Genomic DNA, 22,847 nt, shown 5'->3' on the forward strand with positions numbered 1-22,847 from the left:
ATATTTTTTAAAACTTTGTCAAAAATTTTACTATAAACTCATTGCTGAACACTATTCAAGACGTATTAAATATATTGAAAGCCATTCGATACCCATGGGTTGGAAAACTCAGTATTGTAATTAGCTCAGTTCTCTCCAACTTTATCTATAGATTCAATGCTTTTTCTAATTAATCATTCCCCATGCTTGATTGTATTTTTGATGAAACTGACAAGTTCCTTCTAAAAATTATAAGAAAAAGTAAAGCATTAGAAAAAGAACTATGAGTAAGGCGATTACTCTACCTTATATCAAGATTTATTATAATATGGTAGCAATAAAAATAGCAATACAATGGTGATTGGATAGACAGAATGGAGTTTTCTGAAAGAGATAGATGTACATATAGAAATATGATTTATATAAAAGACATTACTGACAAGAAAGGGAAAACTACTTTGCAGTACATAACGCTACAGTAACAGTGTTGGAAGAATAAATATTGTACTTCATTGCACACACAAATAATTTCAGGAATATTATATGGACCTATATATTGGAGATTTTAGTACATCACTAACAAGCATTTTCTTGGAAATGCTTTCTTGGAAATCTTTGTTGAACAGGATACAAAAAGCTGTTACTGTAAGTCAAAGAGTTAACCAATTGGTCTTCATTAAGATTTACAAACTTACGGGGCAGGAGCCATGGTGCAGCAAGTTAATCCTCTGCCTGCGGCGCCAGCATCCCATATGGGCACCAGTTCTAGTCCCAGCTGCTCCTCTTCCAATCCAGCTCTCCACTGTGGCCTGAGAAAGCAGTAGAAGATGGCACAAATTCTTGGGCCCCTGTACCCACCTGGGAGACCAGGAAGATGCACTTGTCTCCTGGCTTCAGATCAGTGCAGCTCTGGCCATTGCGGCCACCTGGGGAGTGAGCCATCAGATGGAAGACCTTTCTCTCTGTCACTCCCTCTCACTGTCTGTAACTCTATCTCTCAAATGAATAAATAAATAAATAATCTTTAAAAAATGATTTACAAACTTATTATGTCACTTAGAGAAAATAAAAAAAAGAGAGATTGCAAGACAAAATGGGCATCCCCCCCAAAATCAGAAATTTTTAAAAATTCTGCAAATAAAAAAAAAATGATGAGAGCTGGCACTGTGGCATTGTAAGTTAAGCCTCTGCCTGTGGTGCTAGCATCCCATATTGCACAAGTTCGAGACCCAGCTGCTCTACTTCAGATCCAGCTAAAGGCCAGGGAAAGCAGTAGAAGATGGACCAAGTGCTTGGGCCCCTGTACCCACATAGGAGACCTGAAAGAAGCCCCTGGATCCTGACTTTGGAAGTTCACCTCCGCCAATTGCAGCCATTTGGGGAGTGAACCAGCAGATTGAAGACCTCTCTCTCTGTCTCTCCCTCTCTCTGTCTATTATTCTGATTCTCAAATAAATAATAAATCTTGTAAAAAATGATGAAAACTTCCATAAATAAAAATATTTGAGCAGATACAACACAAAACTGTCTATCCCAGTGGCCAACAAACATATGAAAAAGTGATTGTTTTCATGATAATTTTAGGAAATGCTAAGATAAACTGAAAAGAAAAAACCCAAAATTCTGATTATATTGGTTTTGTTTTGTTTTGTTTTTGTTTTTGTTTTTGTTTTTGTTTTGACAGGCAGAGTGGATAGTGAGAGAGAGAGAAAAAGAGAAAGGTCTTCCTTTTTGCCGTTGGTTCACCCTCCAATGGCTGCTGTGGCCAGTACATCTCGCTGATCCGAAGCCAGGAGCCAGGTGCTTCTCCTGGTCTCCCATGTGGGTGCAGGGCCCAAGGACTTGGGCCATCCTCCACTGCCTTCCTGGGCCATAGCAGAGAGCTGGCCTGGAAGAGGGGCAACCGGGATAGAATCCAGTGCCCTGACTGGGACTAGAACCTGGTGTGCCAGCGCCGCAAGGTGGAGGATTAGCCTGTTAAGCCATGGCGCCAGCCATATATTTGTTAAAAGTAGATAGTCTTAGACTAGTGAGCATGAGGACCAAAGGAATTTTCATACACTGCTGGTACTGCCACTTTAGAAAACACTGTCAACACACAGTAAAAATAAAAATGCTGATTGTCCAAGCTAGCTCCTCCAGCCCTAGGTGTATACCCAAGAGAATGTAGTGTACGTGTGCACTGGGGGACATGTTGAGAATATTCTTGGAAACACTAATAATAATCATTTGAAATACGAACTAGCCCCAATATCTCTAACCTTTGTAATTTTTAAATCATTGTGAAATTTTCACATAATAAAATATTGTAGGACAACAGAAAAAGGAACTATATTTAGATATCATACTGGATGAATCTTAAAATCATCATATTGAGTAAAATAAAGACTCAAGAGAAGGCATATATGGAAAATTTTGGTACACTGGAAAACTGCTATTTCTAGACCTGATGGCTACTCAGGAGTTTCTTAATATTATTATAATTCACTAAGTGATATATACGTCTTCTGTACTTTTCCATATAGGAACCTAATATTTCATGAATTTAAGATGGAACAAAAATATAAGTAAAATCTTGAATTTGTTTTTTAGACTCTTTGTTCTTAAATATTTGAGAGGTGGGCTTTTGAAAGAACACAAAGTCACCACTTGCAACACCTGCATTGCTTATCAGAGTGTCTGATCCAATTCCCGCGGCTCCTCTTGCAAGCTTCTTGCTAACGCGCATCCTGGGAGGCAGCAGATGATGGCTTAAATGTTTGAATCCCTGTACCCACATGGGAGTCCCAAAAAAATAAGTTCTGGGATCCTGCTTCAGTTTGACCCAGCTCTTGGTATTTTGAGAATTTAGTGAGTGAACTGGTAGATAGAAGGTCTCTGTCTCTGTTTCTCTCTCTTTCTCTCTCTCTCTCTCTGTAGGTGTGCGCCTTTCCTGTAAGATAAAAATAAATAAGGGTTTGAAGGTGACATGAAAGTTTCTTATGAGTCATGAGATGACTCAGTTTGGGACAATTTCCTATGTTTCAATATATTGCAGTGGGGAGGCGAAGAGATCAATGAAAGCATGGAGGGCTATGGAGGGGCTGAAAAGATTTAAGTGACAATAATTAAAAGTGATAATAATTAATGTGCACATCGCACATCATTGTATCACAGAGGAACATCTTAATTGACATGAATTAGAAAAATAAAATACAATGGGAGTCTTCAAATGTGTTTATCCCTTAGTATATAGAAATTTATTGTCCTATGCCAAAAGAGAAAAGTTTGACAACTACTGCTTTATGTAATGGAGCAGCATTAAAATGTAATCATCAAGTTTTTCAAGTATTTTCAAGAATAGGCAAGTTTTCGTTTTAGGTGAGCACTCTGACAATGGAGTAAGATGATTATACAGCGGCAAAACTTGAGGCAAAGTTGAAAACAGGAAGGATTTTTCAGTACTCCCAGGGAGATATGACTAGGACATTTAATTGTGACATAAAGAGGAAGATGCCTCAAGAAATGCACAGGATTCAGGGATTGATAAGACAGGTAAATGGAGAAAGTGTCTTCAATAGTGGGGTGACATTAACAAAGAAATATAGAAAGAAGCACTTTTTTTTGCAGGTGAGATGAATCACATATATCAGTATAGGGGAGGGAGGGAGCATTCAAATGGTATTTCAATTAGCAGCTAAAAAGAAAAGATTAAATGTCATTGCTTAAATTTAAAGTCTTTTTATAGATTTTCAGTGAGTGGACTTTATCATACAAATATTCCTATAGGATGTGAGGATCAAGTCAGCTTTTTAAGAAGTGTATTGAAAGCAGTAACTTGCGTGTTTAACCATCTCCCACTTCTTTGTTGGTACTGCAACTTGAGAACATGGTGCTTATCAGAAATGACAATGGAACATGTTTTAATAAAACAATTTTATTTCATAAAGAAATGCAATGGACTGGAAAGAACAATATCATTAAAAAAAGTTTCTTTCTTCAGAAATTTCATTCACTGACACCATGTTGTAAAAGGCATTCATTATTAAAAAGCTGTTACCTCACTGAGGTAACATTCCAAGGTCATGTGTAGAGACTGAGTCTTGATTTATACACAAAGGCATCCATTTTTGAGAATAAACTATGGCACATACTACTCACATAAAAATGTATTTATAAGCTAGAAATTACTTTCTCTTGAGTGTATTTCCCAAAAGTTACTTTAAAGAAGTGTTATTAAACTCTTTTAGGGCAGCAAAAATAGCCCTTAGGATCAACAACTAAGTAGTAACTCAGAAATTATTCTTTTGGAAAAGATGTTTTGAAAAAGGAACATCAGGTAATTAGACCTCCATTGCTTCTGATTAAAAGATTCACCAAACAAGAACCAAAATTATTCCCTGAATTGTATGAAAGAGAATTCATATGTGTAAAGCACATCTGGAACTTATTTTTATATCTGTGTCTGTCATCTGGTAGTTATGAAGATTCATTTGAAAGTGTTATTGCTGGCATGAAGATTATTAGCAGCTACGTGTCACTATGTAAGTCATGTTTATTACAGAAACTACTGTAATTTAAAGTTGAGGTTATTCTTTCTCTAAAAATTGACTTCATGTTGCAGATACTAACAATGAATTTTATACATGAAAAAGGGCCACATCTAACTTAAGGCAAATACTTCTGGCTACTGTGTGGGAATTTTAAAATGTTTTAGGTTTAAAACATACTGGACATACCACGAAAGTTTTCAACAGAAAATATTGCCAACCGACTTACTAAACTGGGGGCCATAATTTTTAAATTTCTAATATAAATTTGTAGGGAAAAAAATGGTGTTGTCAGGTTTTACTGTGAGCTACCAACCTTACCCAGCCAGAAACCTTCGTATTTAAGTTGGTGGGAAAGACATTGTTCACTTAGGCAAGAGGGTTCTTATTCAACCTCCTCTATCTCCAAAGTTTCCTCCACAGCTCATACATTGCCTGATCTTCTTCCCTCGCCTCTTGGTGACCAACAGCAGCCTGCATCTCCCGTTTAGAAAGGGTCTTTTTCACTTCACAACTACACCCACTGATATGTGGTATTTCTGAACAACAATTTTATCAACTCTATCACGATCATCAAAAGTCACAAAAGCCAATCCTCTTTCCTTTTTCCACTCTGCCTGTCTTCCATAACTTCCATGGTTTCAGTCTTGTCACTTCTCAAAGTAGTCTCTCAAATAATGCTCCTCTTAATCTTCTTTAATAATACCAGTAAAAGTTTTCTCCACGAGATGGGCACTAGGCTTTACTGAATGCTCGCTAGAAACAGCTCTTTTGGTTGCACAACACGCCCAGCAGCCTTGTGTGGTCGAGCCCACACTGCTGCATCTCCCTCTTCAACACAAGTAAGTCACAAAACCAAAGCCCCCGAAACGTTTTCTTTGAGGGTCTTTTATTACCGCACAATCTGTGTGCCCTATTTCTCAAAATGTTCTCTCAAACTATCATCTGTATTTTCAAAGCTCATACCACCAATAAACAGCTTCCTCACTTGCTCTGTCTCCTTTGGATCATGGCTCTCGTCCCCCTGCCTACGGCAGCCATGGTCCTAGTTGGTCTGGGGACGACCCTCCATGATTTACCTCCATTTTGAGTCCAGACCAAATTTAAAGTCTTGATAACAGTGAGAGCAGTTAGAGTGAGGCCAAGGATCTTGGCAGTGCATTTGTTTTGTTTTGTTGGTGGTAAATCATACCATGTACTTCCTTTCTTCATACTACTTATATGTGACATCTTCAAATTGAAGAATGGGTATCCTGCTGGATATACGAAGACTTATTTTTACAAAGTAGTTTTAAAAAACATCCTTTCCAAGTCTCTAACTGTCATATAAACTCTCCTAAAATTGGGCTGCGTGAGAAAATGCTGTTCTCTTTTCTCATCTGCTCATTGCAAACAATTTTCTCTTATGTTATACCAACTTTTACAGCCACTTTGAATTGTTGTGGTGTCAGGTCTCAAAATTCAATCTAGCATTTAGTATGTTGAAATTTGAACAGCTGGCTTTAATGAATTAGGATTGATTTATCTTCCTCAAGTGGAAGTATACTGATCAAATTCATAATTGTTAATGTAATAATTTTTAACCATGAAAATTTACCAATTTTTTAAGTGTCTATTTATTTGTTCATTTGTCATATATTTTAAAGTATGCGGAAAAGCACTTAAAGCAGATTTTACATGAATGTAGAAATTTTTACTTACTTAATAGGCAACTCCAAATATAATTAATATCTCATTTTTGAGTTAATTTTACTCCAGTATCACATAAATTGTGCTTGATAAACAAAGTGATTATTTTTTTTAAAAAATGACTTATATACTTAATTGAAAGTCAGGGTTTCAGAAAGAGGAGGAGAGACACAGAGAGAGAGAGATCTTCTCTCTGCTGTTTTACTCTTCAAATGGCCACAATTACCAGGGCTGGACCAGGCCAAAAGGTAGGAGCCAGGAGCTTCTTCCAGGTCTTCCAAGTGCATTGCAGGTACCTAAGCACTTGGGCAATCTTCCACTAGTTGCCCAAGCTGTTGGCAGGGAGCTGGATTGGAAGTAGAGCAACTAGGACACAAACTGGTGCCCATATGGGATACTGGCATTTCAGGCAGCAACTTAACCAACTATGCCACGATTCTAGCCCAATAAAGTGATTCTAACTAAGTAAGATAATTTAGTCTCCTTTGTTATGTTTTGGTAATGTCTTTTTGGTATACTTCTAAAAATATTGGGAAGCAAATGATCACAATATATAATTAGCAGATTCATTTTCAATACAGACAGAATACTTGGCATTTCTATTTCTGCATTTTCTTTAGATTTTTATTTATTTATTTGAGAGGTAGAGTTACAGACAGAGAGAGGTAGTGACAGAGAGAAAGGTCTTCCATCTGCTGGGTCACTCCAAATGACTGCAATGGCCAGAGCTGAGCCAATCTGAAGCTAGGACCCAGGAGCTTACCCTGGGTCTCCCAAGTGCATGTAAGGGCCCAAGCAATTAGGTCATTTTCTACTGCTTTCCCAGGCCATAAACAAAGAGCTGTATAGGAAGAGGAGTGGCTGGGACACAAATCCCATTTGGGATGCTAGTGCCGCAGGCAGCACCACAGGCAGAGGTTTAGCCTACTATGCCACAGCACTGGTCCCTTCTACATAAATTTTAAAAGCAGATTACCAAATTGATCAAAGAAATGCTTTGGGAATTTTATTGGGCCTGCCTTGATTATAGGTGAGCTCAAGGGAATTAACAATTTTGTATTATTGAGTGTTCCACTTTGTAAACATGGTTATATTCTCCTATTATTAAGGCTTTTATTATTGTAGAGGTCTTGCAAAATTCCAGGTTAATTCCTAGGAACTATTTAATGCTTTTATAACATTGTAAATTAATATAGCAGTATCATTTTCTTTTGGCTGTTTTTGAATTATTCACAAGGAGACCTCAAATGTTTGTTAAAAAATGAAACTAAAACACCATGAGAATTTTCTGTGAATTTTTTGAAGCTCACTTGTACTATTTTCCTCCATATATTTTCAAATTTTAATAATCTTCTGTAAATAGGATACAATTAATTTTTAAATCCTGTGTATTAATTCTTGCATTGTAACTAAATAACGGCCAATTTAAAGTCATGAAATTATAAATATAATTATGCATTATATACATTATGCATATTACCTATTTTTTAACATAACTTTTTATGCGGAACTATACAGCTTTACAATTATAACCTTCATCGACTTCATAATTACCACTTTAGGAACACAGTGATTCTTTCCACCTTGCCTGCCCTCCCACCCATATTCCCACCCCTCTTCCTCCTCCCTCTTATATATTTTCTTCCATTTTATGTACTTTTTATTTTTCTACTGGTTGTATTCTAACTTCTCTTTTTTTCCTCCTACCACACAATGCAAAGGCCTTAGAGTATTCTAGAACTATTTGACTTTCTCTTGACTCTCCTGTTATCTTTAACATGTTTCCTTTTTTACTTTTAATTTTTACTTCACTTGAAAGTTAGAAAGAGAAAGAGTGAGATATTCCATCTACCCATTTATTCTCCAAGTTGTTGTCTACAACTGGAGCTGGACTGGGCCAACAGCTTGTGCTCAGAACTTAATCTGGGTATCCCACAAGGGTGGCAGGGACCCAAAAGCTACAGGCATTATCTGCTGCCTCCCAGGGTGTTCATTAGCAGGAAGCTGGAATCAGAAGCAGAGCCAGTACTCAGACCAGGCACTCTGCCGGTACCTCATGCAGCATCTTACTGTACAGCCACTCACTCCTGCTATCTTTTCTTTCCCATCTTTACACTTTTCTCAGGATCTAATCTCCTGCTAAATTTATCTTTCAAATTTTTCTTTTTTTATATAAAGATTTATTTATCTATTTGAAAGACAGAGTTGTTACAGATAGGCAGAGGCAGAGAGAGAGAAAGAGAGAGAGGTCTTCCACCCGCTGCTTTACTCCCCAGAAGGCCGCAATTGCCAGAGCTGCACCGATCTGAAGCCAGGAACCAGGAGCTTCTTTGGGGTCTCCCATGTGGGTGCAGGGGCCCACGGACCTGGGCCATCTTCTACTGCTTTCCCAGGCCATAGCAGAGAGCTGGATGGGAAGTAGAGCAGCCAGGATTCGAACAAGCGCCCATATGGGATACTGGCACTGCAGGCAGCAACATTATACACTGCACCACAGCGCTGGCTCCTTTTCAAATTTCCAAACCTGGTTTCCTTTGGAAAAAAAAAGTTAATTTTGGCTTTTATCTCTATGAATATGCATGTTTGTTTTATCCCAGTATCTATCTGATAAATCTAGTATCTAGAATTCCTTTGAATATGTTCCTGTCTCTTGCTTCAGCTGATTTTGGCAGAACCATAATCATCTCATTATGTGTCTTATAAATTTGAATTATTTGCTGGCCAAACTTATCTGAAAAATTATCTTTAGATAAAGTTTGTGACTTAGTGCTTTTATTTTCTTCAGGGAGGAGTTTGGTTGTTTGCTTCCAGTTGCCTGCGGGCACCCATAGGAAAGGGTCCAGAAACAAGGGTTCTTTGAGTTTCCTAGACGATCGATCCCCAGAGTAATATTTACGAACTGCTCCAGAATTCAACCTCTGAGATATCTGCTCCAATAAGAGCATGCTAAACTTGGGGTCTTCCTTGTCAGCTATAGAACTCAGACTGAGCTGCCCATCTCCAAAAGTCAGCCTCAGAGCACACTACCTCTTGTCTGTTTACTGCAGCAATCCCACCAGCAAGCCTAGTGGCCCTAATAAGTCACCTCCTCTCTGTAGGCAAGTGCCCCTGGTGTTAGACCACAGTTCACCTCTTTGTGATGCTACACTCTCCCTAGTCTAAAATCGGTTATTCCTTATTAACTTGTCAGGTGCTCTCATGCTACTAAGATGATTATCACCATGTTTCTAGAGTTGCAATTATGAAATATATGAGGTTTCTGGGAAAATAAATGAACTAAAATAAAATTCCAAAGAGATGATTATCTTCTAAACAAATATTTTTGAATACTTAGTATATTTATTGAAAGACAGGAAGAGAGAGAGAGTGACAGACAGAGACAGGAACTCTCATTGCTAGTTCACTCTCCAAATGCCCACACTGGCTACTGGGTTGGTTGGGCCAGGTTGAAGTTGGTAATTAGAAAGGAAATGCAGTCCAGGTTTGACGTGTGGAAGACCAGGGCCCAGTCTCTTGAGCCAGTGCCTACTGCTTCCTACAAGGCATATTAGCAGAAAGATGGAATAGGAAGTACAGCTGAGACGCAAGCCCAGACACTCGACATGAGGTGTGGGCATTCCAAGCTGCATTTTTAACTGTTATCCCAAACATCCACCCAGAGCGGAGATTTTCTATGTTGTGTGTAGTTTTTTTTTTTTTTCCTTCTGCTCAAAACTGTTGATCTAAATCACTTAAATTGCCATGTAAACATATCTTTTTTATTTATATTATTAATGGATATAGGTAGGCATAAAAGAGCAATGGTATTTTAATGCTGCTAGACCTATTTTTAAAAGTAATTTAAAGAGATTTATGTAATATCAATATATACAATATATCAAATGTATCATTTATAATCATTTAAATGTGTCTTAAAATCTAAGATACTAATATAAAATGTTCAACGAAAAGTATTTTTAAAAGGGGCATATGAGAAAAAGTTTTGAAGACTACCAATCTGTTTTCTAAGTATTTGATTTCATGTGACTTCCGTTGGTGAAGTAGTGTGATCTTGCTGAGACTAGGAGCTGTGCTCCTTTCCCTCTGCAGCTCTCAGTACCCATGCAGCACCTTATATAGAGCAGTCTCTCAATAGATATATAAATATTATCAATCAATAAATAATTTTTGTCATCCCAAATTTAATTACATACACATAGATACACACCAGAATCTAGCTACCTCTTTCTTATATGTGCATGTACATTTACATGTGCATATGTAAATATGCAAGCATATATAAATATTCATGGTATATACTTTTTGAAATCATGTTGTGTGATTATGGTAATGAGTAATGGATCAACAATGGAAAAACTTTTTCCATTAAAATTTTTCCATTAAATTAAATTAAATTTTGTTTTAATCCATATGAAAGTTGGTTTCAATGTTCAAATGACATGAATATCATGGTTCCATCTGTTTTTCCTGAAATGCTAGCTAATGTACTCTGATTTGCATTCTGTTTTAAATATCTTTCAAAGAACTTAGCACAGATTGAACAAATGAAAGATACTTGTGTCATGTGAATTTTGCTATTTTATGACATTTTAAGGTTTAAGATTTTCTATGAATAATATTTGGAAAGACAAATGGATGTCAGAACTGTAAATTAAACATATTGAAAAGTTAAATATTGAAAAGTTATTGTGATATATCTTATGCATATTAGACTATTTCTAATTTTTGTCCACTATGTTTTTAGAAGTAAAATTCAAATTCTTATTGTGTTTTGCTCATTTCTCTCTGTAGGATAGGAATTGTCTTAGAAATCCTTTGTGCTCAATGATTGCACGCCAATAGAGTGGGACAATACAGAGATAAGAATTAGATACTGTGGTCAGGTAGAATGTTGGTCAAGAACTCAGCCATGAGAGAGATTAGAGACCCATTGCATACAAGGAAAATATTGGGATATACTCTGGGTACAGTAAGATTGGCCATGTGAATTCAGAATAAGCTCAGAATCAGGACAGATGGAGTAAGGGAAAGTGAACAAGCTGAGTTTGACCAAAGGATTAACATTCACTAACCCAGGCTCTGAAGGGGTTAAAATCTCTAAGGGCTGATTCATTTCTCAAAATGTTCAGTCCATGTCCAATGCCAGAAGAGAAAAAAAAGGAAAACCTCATTTTTCCTGTGGCACTTTGGCTCCATTAGCTGCCACAACCTGGTTCTCCATGGTCCAATGTACGTTAGCCCAAGGCTGCTGGGATTTTCTGATTGACTTGGAATGCTGCACAGGCTCTTTCAACCCCTGCTATGAATTACCAGTCAAAGACCTCTCATTTCATTATCTTATGCTCATTCACTGTTGCTCAAAGCACAAAACAACGCCAGTCTAACCAGATATAGAGGTCCTTCCAAGATTACTTCTCTCATTGTCTGGAATGAGCGTGCAATTTATCTTCATAAAATTAAAATTTACCTTAACAGAAGCTTTTCCCCAGGGGTGAGGTTATTTGTGTGTGTGTGTGTGTGTGATGCAAGAAGCCCTTTCTAAATTGAAGAAAAGCTCAATTTTTCAAAATGTGAATTAAGCCAACACTTGTTTCTCGATTTTTTACATTTTGGGTGTTCTTGTCTTTATTCGGGCAGCACTTCACAAGTGCTAGCCCATCACATAACTTACATAATTCACCAATCAAAATTTGCCAGCTTCAGCTGATGCCAATGAGCGTGGCACATAGGCAAGTTGTGTTTGCCTGCAAGTCACAAGAAAGCTCCAGAATCACAGTCGAAGAGGAGTTGATGGACAGCCTTGTCATTACCACTGCCTTCAAGGTGTGGGTGGCACCAAAGTATGCAGTGGTGAGTAACTTGTGTGAATGATTAATTTGTAATCTATCGCAATACAGCTCAGAATGATGATGTGTTAGAACTGTAGCTTGAAATCAGTTAGATACTGACTGTTAACACTTCTTACTTTACTCCCACATAGAAGTTCTCCCAACATAAACACTCTAATTCTAATTTCTGTACTTTATTCCTCAACATATTTACTTATTTGTCAATTTTAGAAGCAGGAAGACAGAGAAGGAGATGAAGAGGGAGAGGGAGAGGCAATTGAGATTGATTGTATCCATGGTGCACTCTTCAAATGCCCACAGTGGCCTAGTGATTAAAATTGTGAGTCAGGAACTCAATCCAGGTTTCTCATGTGGGTGGCAGGAGCCCAATCCTTTAATCCATTTCGTTGCCTCCCAGGAGCTGCATTAGCAAGAAATTGCAGTCAAGAGTGGAGCCAGGAATTGAACTCAGGCACGCCAGTGTGGACACAGGCATCTTAACCACTAAACATTCTTTCTTTGCACTTTACAATGTATATAGTATGTAGAGATTTTTGGTTGTAAGTGCCAAGAGCTCAAATCAAAGGGACTTAGGCAAAAATGGCTGGAGGAGGAGGTGATACCCAACTCATGCAGCTGAACCTCAGAGAAAGTCATGATGCAGCTCTCCTGTGGATAATTGAATTCCAAGACTAAAGCCTCTCAGGAATCTCATTTCTCATCACTCCTTCCTCATGTTTACTCTCTTCTGCTACCATATAAGACTTTCTTAGATGACTGAGGAAATATGAACCACGTGTACTTTGGAACTTAGACATGTAAAGTCCTGCCAACAATATAGGGAGGATGCTCTTCACTCTTGACTTAGTGAGAAACTCCAGGGATGCTCTGACAGGCTCCTGTTGATTTTATGGTCATCTATTGACAAATCTCCATGGCTAGAGAATATAAGGTGCCATACAGGACAGGCCTCACTTCAGTTGCGTGTTCACTCCATAACTAGGAAGGTGAAATCAACAGAAAACGCCAATGGACACTTATTACCTAGTTTTTGGAGAGGTCCATGCAGACCAGAGCAGCAGAAGTTTCTGATACCTGGAATCTATCAAAAATTAAAAATCTTATACAAGAATACTTCATTGAATTGCAAATTAATAATAATTCAAGGTAAAGCATGAATCAATCTGAGGATTTTAGAACTTAAGTAACATCTCCATATTTACAGACAGAACGGCGGAAACTCTGTCATTTATGACTCCACATTTGTGTGAAATCTATTTGTACTACTTCTGTACATAAAACTCCAATACAAAAGTAGCCATTTTGCAAATAAAGTGAACAAATCTATACCAATGCAGAAACCAAAAGGATACAGCTGTTTTAAATGTATACGTTTCAAGGATATTGTATATTATTGTGAAACAGAAATAAACTCTCATTCTACATGTCTTATTTTAACATTTTGAAGTGCTTAATTTTAGGAACGACCTTAAATAATTTTAGGAATGACCTTACTTTAGCCTTTTATAAGGGCTTCTGAAAGATATCACCTGACCAAAGGTCAAGAACTACTGTTTTGTGTCATGTTATGCTGTTTTTCATGTCCAGGAAGTTGTTTCCTTTTATTAATTCATTCTAAAATCATTTGGACTCCCCTGATTTTTATTGTTTTAGGTAATGAAACATAATGATTATGATAATGAGACTCAAATTAGGAAAATATATGAGAACTTTTGCTTCAGGGGCACAACAAATAAAACAAATAAAATACACTATTGGGGCCAGTGCTGTGGTGTAGCAGGTAAAGTTGCCTCCTGCAGCATCGGCATCCCATATGGACACCAGCTCAAGTCCCAGCTGTTCCACTTCAGATCCAGCTCTCTGCTATGGCCTGGGAAAGCAGTAGAAGATAACCCAAGTCCTTGAGCCCCTGCACCCATATGGGAGACCTGGAAGAAGCTCCTGGATTCTGGCTTCAGATCAGTCCAGCTCCAGCCATTGTAGCCATTCGGGGAGTGAACCAGCAGATGGAAGATTTCTCTCTCTTTCTCTGCTTCTGACTCTGTGTAATTCTACCTTTCAAATAATTAAATAAATCTTAAAGAAAGAAATTGTGCTTCAGTTTCTCTTTATTTATTTTTATCAAAAGGCAAAGAGAGAGCGATAAACAGAGAAACAAAGATTCCCCATTTGCTGGTTCTCTCCCCAAATGCTCACAACGGCTAGGACTGGCCCTGGGGGGAAGCCAAAAGCTCGGAACTCAGTCCTGGTTGGCAGGGATCCCACCACATCAGCTATATTGCCACTTCCCAAGGTGCACATTCTAGCTATTCTGAAACACATAACAAATCATTATTGACTATAGCTATCTTCCTGTGCTAAAGAACACCATAAATTATTCTCCTTGTCTAACTACATTTGTGCCTGAAAACCAACCTCTTTCTACCCCTCTCATCCTTACCCTTTCCAGCCACTATCAACTTCTAATCTTCTCTCTGTTTCTATAAAATAATATTTTTAGCTTTCACAGATGAGTGAGAACAGGCAGCTCTGTTCTTTCTGTATCTGATTTATTTCACTTAACATAATGTTCTTTAGTTCCAACTTTGTTATTACAAATGACAGAATTTCATCTTTTCTGTGCCTGAATAGTATCCATTGTGTATATATGTTCTATTTCCTTTATCCATTTATCCATCAATGAACACTTTGTTTGATTCCCTATGTGGACTAATATGAGTAGTACTTTAGTGAATACTAATTATAAACATCTTCATGTGCTTGTTTCATTTCCTTCAAAAATATATGCAGACATGGGATAGCTGGGTCATATAATAGATCTGCTTTTAGGGTTTTTTTTTAAGATTTATTTATTTATTTCAAAGCCAGAGTTACACATAGAGAGAAGGAGAGGCAGAGAGAGAGAGAGGTCTTCCATCCACTGGTTCACTCCCCAAATGGTTACAATTGCTGCAGCTGGGCCCATTCGAAACCAGGAGCCAGGAGCTTCTTCTAGGTCTCCCATACGGGTGCAAGGGCCCAAGCACTTGGGCCATCTTCCACTGCTTTCCCTGGCCACAGCAGAGAGCTGGATCCGAAGTGGAATAGCCGGGACTCAAAGCAGAGCTCAAATGGAATGCCGGTCTGAAAGCAGCGGCTTTACCCGCTACGCCATAGCACCGGTCCCTGCTTTTAGTTGTTGAGGAAATTCCATACTGTTCTTCGTAATGGTTGCCCTAATTTAAATTCACACTAACGGGATATGAGACAGAGCTCTCCTTTCTTTGCACTTTTGCTTCCATTTGATATTGCTTGTCTTTTTTATAATATCAATTCTAATTGCTGTGCAATAGCATTTCATTATGATTTTAACTTAAATTTTCCACACAATTAATGATGTTCAGCATTTTTCACATGTTGGCTATTTGCATCTTTTCATTTACAAAATGTCTATTCAGATCATTCCCCTAGTTTTCAATATTAATCTCTTAGCAGATGAACCATTTGCAGTTGTTTTCTTTCTTTTTAATCAGGTTGTTTCTTCATTCAGTTTCCTTTTCTATGAAGACGCTTCTTGTTTTAAAATAATCCGACTTGTCTGTATTTACTTTAGCTGCCTTGCTTTTGGGGTTTTATCTTTTGTCATGCAGTGGTTTCCCTATGTTTTTTTCATTATGTGCTAAATTTAAGTCTTTCATTCATTTTGAGTTGGCTTTGTGTATGATGATTGATACAGATCTTGTTTCATCTTCTACATATAGGTAGCCAGTTTCTCTTGCACCATTTATTGAGGAACTCCATTTCTCTGTTGTATGTTTTCTTATCTGTGTTGGAAACCAGCTCACATTAGTTTCATGAGGTCATTTCTGGATTCTATGTTCTATTGGTCTATATGCTAACTTTTATTCCAGTACTACACTGTTTTCATTACTATAGCATTGTAATGTGTTTTGTAATCAATATTGTGATGCCTGAGGTCTTATTCTTTTTTTCTCAAGATTTCTTTGGCTATTCAAAGTTTCTTGTAGTTCCGTATGAATTTTAAGGTTTATAAATTTTTTGTCAAAATTGCCCTTGCATAGGCAGTGTTATGGCATAACAGGTTAAGCCACTGCTTGTCACAACAGCATTCCATAGGGGCACTAGTTCTACGCATAGCTGCTCCACTTTTAATCCTGGTCCTTGTTTATGGCCTGGGAGAGCAGCAGAGAATGGCCTGGAAAAGCAGTGGAGAATGTCCGAAGTGCTTGGGTCCCTGCCATCTGTAGTGGAGTCCCAGATGAAACTCTTGGCACCTGGCTTTGACCTGGCCCAGCCGTAGCCATTGCAGCCATTTGGGAGAGTGAATCAGATGATGGAAGATTGCTCTTTTTCCCACTCTTTCTCTTATTCTCTGTCTCTGTCTCTGTCTCTCTCTATAGATAGGTAGATAGATAGATAGATAGATAGATGATAGATAGATATAGATAGATAGATAGATAGATATACATATACATATACACATGCAGAGAGAGAGAGAGAGAGAGATAAGTTAGACTTACAGAAGGAAAGGAAGCTAGGGACCTCCTGTGAATCAGATCAGCATCAATCACCATTCTCTGTGCTTCTGCCATGAATCAACACTAATAATTTTCTTTCACTGCCTCAGGATTCAAATTCCTGGGGAATAGAGTTCAATTGTTTGTCTTCATTTGCAACCCAGCTTCAGCTGTGAGAGAAGAACAGTTCATCCTGAAAATTCAAGAAGCTGCCATGTGAAGAAGGAAAGATGGGCATGGACAGATACAAACAACAGATGCTCATCTCACTCATTTAACTTCTTCCATTCTAGCTTGAGACACAGAATCCTGAGATAAAATGCTCTTACCCACAGGCACATCCTCGATGAAGAAGCCAGAGATACAGCACTACTTTCCATCCCCATTTCCTTTTCATTTCAATAGTTTTCCTGCTTCACACATCTGCATGTTCACTTCTCTCAAGTCTCTTCGTTTTAAACAAATACACTGAAATCTTACATTGTTCTCCTTACAATGCTGCGGAATAGGCTGTGCCTGGGAAATGCATGGCTAAATTAAATACACTTTTTTATGACCTTAAGGATAAATGTCACGCAAACAACTTGAGGGTGACTAGTTGACAAGAAGCTCTAAAGTAGTTTGTGTTTGACTGTGGAAACCTCAAATTAATACATAGGACAAATGCTTCTTTCTTATCAAGGCTTCTGACACTTTTAATAATGATGTCAAAAGCATTTTCAGGCACATTTTTTTCCACGTTATTTGTGCTGTGAAGTTCTCTGTCTTGTGAAATGTCAGAGTGCTGCTTTTTCACAGGATGGTGTTTTTCATTTAAATGCACTGGAACAGAATTTCTACTGAAACTTTCTAGTTGCAAGGCACATTAAAGTGTCTTAATATCACCATTATTATGAGGAGTTGCAGCTACCATTCACAAAGCCAGATTAAACATCAAAGTTCTGCCCTTGGCCCAAATGTGGATTTACAAAGCTGAGATGGTTTGGAGTGTATTTTTTAGTTCAAGAAACATACCCTAGTAGCCTCAATGCTATAAACAGCTTGAAGGTCATCTCCCCCAAAAGCCATCTTTAACTACTATATTAGTCACCTCTTAATTACTACAATGAAAAGTCTGATTCAATCTACTTACGAAGGAAATAGAGGCTTATTTAGCTCACAGTTTTGGAGGTTGAAATCCAATATTGGGTGACCCCATGTGTTAGGCACCTGCAATAATTCAGCAAGCCCAGAAGCAGCACCACATATGTGAGTGACTGGACCCAACTCTGGATTTTATTATAATCCTTCAGGGCTGGCTCTGTGGTGCAGCAGGTAAAGGCCCCACCTGCAACACAGGCATCCCATTTGGGAGCCAGTTCATGTCCCTATTGCTCTACTTCTGATCCAGCTTCCTGCTAATTGCCTGAAAAAGCAGCAGAAGATGACCCGAGTGCTTGGGTCCCTTCCACCCACGTGGGAGAAGCAGATGAAGCTCCTGGCTCCTGGCTTTGTCTTGACATTATGCTGGCTGTTGTGGCCATCTGAGGGAGTGAACCAGCAGATGGAGGATCTCCCTCTCTCCTTCTCTCTGTAACTCTGACTTTCAAATAAATAAATAAATCTTAAAACAAAGATAAAAACCTCTTTCATGAAAAGTGCCTTCCAAGGACATTGTTTCTAGTGCTCTAAGGAGTTTCCACTACAGCCCAATCTCCTAAGGTTTCCATCGCATATGTTCTAAAAGCGCTAATCTAAAGATGAAAGTTTCATTCAACACATGAGCATTTGAGTGCCATTCAGTGTTAAAATCATCATAGCGGCCATCAGACTGAAGAAATTTTTTTTTATTGTAGTTACAACTGTGACATAAATGTTTCTTTAGTAGTATATATCATAACATATAATTATATGTTTGTTAAGAGACAAAGTGTGTATAACTTTAAAATCACAGAGTTTTGGCTTGGCCTAGTCCTTGCTTTTGTGGGGCATTTGCAGAGTGAATAGCAGATAGTGTGCTCGCTTGCTCTCTCTCTCTCTTTCTCCGTGCGTGTGTATGTGCAAGTATGCATCTGCCTTTAAAATAAATGAAAATGAATTAACATTTTCTTTACATCTCAGTTTCACTAATGGTATATTTGTTGTAGTGCATACAATAATAGTTAATCTGAGTCTGAGTTTTTTTTTAAATTGTAAGATGTTCTTTTTTTAAAATGGGAAGCGGGATACACAGTAGACTCATAGAATGGCAGATGTCCTAAATAGCACTCTGGCCTCAGAATTAGCCCTTAAGGCATTTGGATCTGGCTGAAGAGCCCATGAGAGTATTGTAGGCATGGAAAGCCAAGATACCATGGAAAAAAAAAAGACCTAAATGAAAGATCTCTGCGTGTGAGATCCCAGTGGAAAGTACGGGGCCATCAAAGAAGGAGTTACTTTTCTCTGAAGGGAGGAGAGAACTTCCACTTTGACTATGACCCTATCAGAATAAGATCAAAGTTGGCAAACTCAAAAGGCTTCCATAGCCTTGTCAACTCATGACGAGAGCCTAGGGAGATTACTGATGCCATAAACAAGAGTGTCAAATTGTTAAATCAACAACAGGAGTTACTGTGTACTTATGTCTCATGTGGGATTTGTCCTTAATGTGTTGTCCAATGTGAAGTGATGCTATAACTAGTACTAAAACAGTATTTTTACACTTTGTGTTTCTGTGTGGGTGCAAACTGATGAAATCCTTACTTAGCATATACTGAATCGATCTTCTGTACATAAAGATAATTGAAAATGAAAAAAAAACCTGGTGTTAAATTGGAAATTGCCTAGAAAATTAATTAATTTTTAAAAAATATCATGTAGGATCTCTGTCTTTAATGTGCTGTACACTGTTATTTAATGCTATAACTAGTACTCCAACAGTATTTTCTCACTTTGTGTTGCTGTGTGGGGGCAAGCTGTTGAAATCTTTACTTAATATATACGAAACCGATCTTCTGTATATAAAGAGAATTGAAAATGAATCTTGATGTGAAGGGAAGGGGAGAGGGAGTGGGAAAGGGGAGGGTTGCGGGTGGGAGGAAGTTATGGGAGGAGGGAAGCCACTGTAATCCATAAGCTGTAGTTTGGAAATTTATATTCATTAAATAAAAGTTTAAAAAATTATATTTTCCAGAATACAAATTTCCTAAGTACAACTTTAGAAATACAGATATTCTTCCCACCATACCTGCCCTCCTACCCACACTCACAACCCTCCTCATTCCTCTCCCCTTCCCAGTGCAATTCTCCATTAAGATACATTTTCAATTAATTTTGTACACAGAAGACCAATGCTATACTAAGTAAAGATTTCAACAATTTGCACACACACACACACTGTTTGAGAACTAGTTTTACACTTAATTCTTATAATACACCTCATTGAGGACAGAGGTCCTGCATGAGGAGTTATTGTACAATGACTCCTGTTGTTAATTTAACAGCTAACACTCTTATGTATGATGTCAGTGACCACCCAAGACTCTTGACATGAACTTCCTAGGATATAGAAGCTTTTGAGTACACAAAGTCCATCAGTATTTGGAAAAGGCCACAAGCAAAGTGGGAGTTCTCTCCTCACTTTAGAGAAAAGTACATCCTTCTTTGATGGCCACTTCTTTCCCCTAGGGTCTCACTCACAGAGATCCTTCATATAGGATATTTTTTTGCCACAGTGTCTTGGCTTTCTATGCCTGATATGTTCTCATCTACTTTTTAGCCAGACCAGGAAGCCTTAAGGGCTGATTCGAGGTCAGTGTGTTGCTTAAAGTGATTGTCATTCTATGAGTCTTCTGAGTGGACTGCTTCCCATGTTGGAACATTTTCTCCTTCTTAATTCTACCTATTATTATTACAAGGCACTTGATCCTAATTATAGGATATATTTAACACCTAATCCTATCTATATGTTCACTTTAACACTTAATATGTTCACTTTAACAATTAAGATGGCATATTTTACCATCAATCTTAATGGGATTTGGAGTCCTATGACAAGTTTTTAAACTGTACTATTAGAAGTAAGTCCATAGGAATGTATGCAGAACTATACAGCTGTACAGTTACAAACTTCCTACTCCCTCTCTTATTCCCACTTTTATTTTTTAACAAGATCTATTTTCAGTTGACTTTATACACATGTGATTAACTCCATGTTAAGTAAAGAATTGTGATTCTAAGGTCATGGATCTTGTGAGAATTAAATGTACAAAGCTTTTTAAAATTTAAAATATTTATTTTTATTTTATTTGAAAGGCAGACACACAAATACATGCTCAAATAGACACACACATACACAGATTTTCTATCTACTTGCTAACTCTCCAAATGTCCACAAAAGCTAGGACTGGGCCATGCCTCACTAGTCACCCAGAATTCAGATTGAGTCTCTCATGTGGGTGGCAGTGACCCAAGTACTTAATCCATCACCTGCTGCCTTCAAGGGTGTGCAGTAGCAGACAGCTGGAATTGTGAACAGAGCCAATATTCAAGCCCAGGCACTCTAACATGGGATGTGGGTATCCCAAGCAGCATTCCAACTGCTGTACCAAACATCCTCCTTCAAAATATTTTTAACAGTGCTTTCTATGACTAATTTATTGTCTGCATCTTCTCTCTCCACCTTCATTAGCTTATTAATTCTTTGATACCAGGAACCACATCTATTATTTTTTCTAGTGGTTGTCAGGTAAGAAAAAAGTTTCTCCTATGTAGTAAGGGATCAATAAAAGGTTTGTAGGTTGAGTGTATAGAGATAAATGGCTGAGAGAGTTTTAAAATTTGCTAAGTGCTTTGATATATATTGTCATAATTGAGCTACAGAACATTGCTGTCAGATAGTGCCAGTATTTTTCTTATTGTACATAGTAGAAGACTAAAGCTTGGAGATATGGAGAGACTTGCTAGAGAGAAGAGCCCAAACACAGCAAATCCTGGGATTGCACTCAAGTTTTCTGACTTCAGACTTCATGCAGTCTTCTGCTTCTCTTTTGTTTCTTTCTTTGTTCCATTTTAATCTATTTTAACGATAATTCACCCTGTTCACTTCAATGCATTGTTTTCAACATCAAAAGCTAACATGTAAGATATTATTATTGTATTTAGTATTTAAATGAACTTATAAAGTAGCCTAATTGTTTTGTGAAGTGATATAAATCAGAAAAGTATCATTTTAAAAGATGGAGAGAAGGAAGAGGAATCTGGCCTGGGAATAAAGGGTTTACAAAGGAACAGGCTTTGAGTTCTGAATCATTTCCTGGTCCCTGATGGCATGGGCAGGTCAAGCTGGGCAGACCAGCAAGGGAGGGAAAGAATTCCTTTATGAGATTTCAACACGGTCTTGAATTGCTGAGATGTGATCAGCATGCATTTCCGTTATGTTATCACATGTTTTCAGTGTGTTACCAATGAAATTAAGGAGCTACAATTTTATTCTTGTGTGTAACCCCCATGTATAGAAATGCTGAGTTTTCATGGTGATAAACTCTAACTTAAGTTAGAAATGTTCTCACTTTTCTTTTTACCTCTATTATAAATGGAAAATTTTCTTGTGGTACCAAGAAAACTGAAAATGGAAGTGCATTTGTTTATACAAAATAACTTTGATAGTATTAAGAAGTATTACTGATTAATTATGCAATAATTAGTAAATAGAATCATCCAATAATTACTGAACATATCAGATATGGATATGTACATTATTTAGCCTGTTTGAACCATCCATCTCTTCAACAAATATTTACTGACCACCAGCTCTTTGCCAGGCACACTTCTCATTACAAGATGATGAAAAGTGGTTGACCTTATGGAGTTTACATTCTAGTGAACAAGACAAACAATGAAACAACTTGACAAAGAAATGCTTGATAAACTATCAAACAATGATAAGTTCTATGAAGAGAAATACAACAATATAAAAGAATACAGAGTAATGGAGGCTTGGGGTCATAAATGTTATTTCAAGGATGTGTCAGAGAACATTTCCCAAGCAGTTAAAATCTGAGCAGGAGTATGAATGAAGGTCTAAGTCAGATTAAGATGGCAGTACAGAGTTTCTGGACCAAAGAACAGTAATTATATGCAAAGTTCCCTAGGCACTCAAAAGCTACCAGACGCACTGGGGCACAAAGCAATGTCAACAAGATCCAAGAATTAGGCTAGACCATTGTGTCGAATTTCTTCCTCTTTTTAAAAACAGATTTATTTATTTACTTATTTATTTGAAAGGTTGAATCACAGAGAGAAGGACACACACGTGCACACACACA

Source organism: Lepus europaeus, chromosome 5, assembly GCF_033115175.1.
Source record: "Lepus europaeus isolate LE1 chromosome 5, mLepTim1.pri, whole genome shotgun sequence".
In the NCBI taxonomy this organism is placed as follows: Eukaryota; Metazoa; Chordata; class Mammalia; order Lagomorpha; family Leporidae; genus Lepus; species Lepus europaeus.